Genomic DNA, 2,346 nt, shown 5'->3' with positions numbered 1-2,346 from the left:
TAGGCAGCGACGGTTCATCAGGGATCACCCCAATCCCATGGAACTTTCTTCAGTATTGTAAGTATCTATTGCTATAACAATGTATGAACAAATATATACACAATCTTATGTGACGTTTTTATAAACAGATTTAAAGAAAATTTTCGTTAAGCAAGGATGCATTTATGTATGTGCTAGACAGCGTAAAGGCAAAATGTCCGACTAACCTATCTTCGTCAATATCACCGATGTTAAAACTGTGCTGCGTCCTCAGATTTTTGGCTCATGGGAGCTATCAGCAAACAGTGGTAAATGATTTTCAACTAGGTATTGCGCAGCCCACTGTTTCGTTGATTTTTAAGGAAATGCTCCCTATATTGGAATCCACTCTTTGCAGTGTCTGGATCAAAACGGACACAACATAAGTGCAAAAGAAAATAACAAGATTTTTTCACCAAAGCAGGAATTTCAAATGTAGTTGGTTGCGTTGATGAAACCCATGTTGCAATTATTGCTCCATGTGAAAACAAGCACTTATGTACATATATCTAAATCATAAAGGATTTTATAGCATAAATGCGATGATTGTAAGTATCAATCAAATAAATAAATTATTACTTATTATTATTTCGTCTTAAAAAATAAATTTTTATAAGGCGTGCATTCAGGATATGATAATTCGGTGTGTTGATGCAAGATATGGAGGATCTAGCCACGACTCATTTGTGTGAAATAATAGCTCATGAAAAACATATCTGGAGCAAACATATCAAAGAGGAGATCATAATTCGGTTTACTTAGATAACTACAACTTATATGTGAATGTACATACATAAATACTAAAATTAAATATATTTTAGACGATTCTGGTTATCCGCTACACGAATATCTATGGACGCCTTTCCGAAACGCTTTACCATGAACAGCGGAATCAAATTTTAATAAAAAACATTCAAAAGCAGGGCGTAGTTGAAAGGACAATTGAAGTGCTGAAATGCCGTTTTCGTTGTATACTAGGTGAACGTAAACTACGATATCCTCCGAGTAAAGCAACTGTGATTGTAAATGTTTGTTGTGCTTTACACAATATTTGAAAACAATATAATGTAAATGATCCTGAAGAAGAAACTTTTGGTGATGTAGTAGTACCTCTGGAACCAGTTGAAGTAAACTTCAGTGGAACAGCAGCAGATCGTCGCCGAAGACAAATTGCGAATGCATTGTCATAGTGTAGTTGCATTCCTAAAATATATGTAAAATATATGTATATGTAACATACAATAAAATAACTGAAATTAATTTTGAATATGCAGAAAATAGGTTTTTTTATTTTGAGTATTTAAGTTTTTTAATTCCAATTCTTTTAGTTTCATTTAAATTTTTTCCTTTATGACGACTATTTTTTTCATTATTGTCTTCCTTCTTTCTTTCTTCATTCATTTTATATAGCGCCAATTTTTCTTTTTTTTAATTCGTAAATTTTTCTATAATATCTTGAAATTTCATTGCACACCGAATTAATATTTTTAATTGACAAGACTTTCTTGCGTTTCTGCTTGCTTCTCCAAAGCCTTCATACGCAAATTTTCGTGCCTCGACTCTGTTTGTATGTGCGTGCCTAGACGTTATGCTAAACTTTCCAATTTCTTCCGCGTCGACATCTTCCAGGTGTGTGTGTTCTTCCTCTGAATATGCTGGCGCACTGCTTCCAAATGCGGCTCCGCTTGGATTCACTGCCTGCTGCAAGCTGAGCAACTCGTCCACGGCCTGCTCCAGAGGCGTTAAGCTGCGTTGGGTGTAATGTTCTCCACCTGTGGCTGCAGTCTCTTTCCGATTTTCTGAAATTTTTCTTTTTAGTTTCAATTTGTAGTCCAACCAAACCTAAGAAATACACAAATTAATGCAGATATTTACATAGTATAACCAATTAAAATTGTTTATTCTTACCTTATTCCATTCGCTGCCACTACGTATTGGAGGACCAATATTGTGTAACTCGGCCGCAATACCTTCCGTCCTCCATCCTATTTTTCTTTGTGGAGCCAAACGGCGCCATTCCTCTGACTAACTCAGGATTTCTTTCCAGCAACTTTACCATTACCTCAAATTGCTTTTGAGTAGTTCATTTTATTCTAAAAAAATAATTATATTTGTAATGAATTAAATACAATATAAAAATTTTCAAAATTTTACTAACATTTTCTCCATTTTTAATTACACTCTCGAATCAAAAATCGTTCGCCAAATTTTGACAGTTGAGACGAAACGAATTTTATAAATTCGCAAGTGGCAATACCAAATATTAATTTCCGCTAGTTCTTTCGCCACTTCGTGACGAATTTAGGAATAAAGGGATGTTCAACTTAT

At 34.4% G+C, this 2,346-nt stretch overlaps 1 pseudogene; it reads left to right on the top strand.

The window, feature by feature from the left end:
• The first annotated feature begins 227 nt into the window (after positions 1-227).
• On the top strand, positions 228-1,208 carry LOC108975123 (annotated as a pseudogene).
• Positions 1,209-2,346: the final 1,138 nt, after the last annotated feature.

The sequence above is a fragment of the Bactrocera latifrons genome, unplaced genomic scaffold, assembly GCF_001853355.1.
Source record: "Bactrocera latifrons isolate USDA-ARS-PBARC rearing strain unplaced genomic scaffold, ASM185335v1 scaffold_614, whole genome shotgun sequence".
Taxonomy (NCBI): domain Eukaryota; kingdom Metazoa; phylum Arthropoda; class Insecta; order Diptera; family Tephritidae; genus Bactrocera; species Bactrocera latifrons.
Note: the sequence above shows the minus strand (reverse complement) of the source record. Positions and strands in the feature narration are given on the sequence as shown.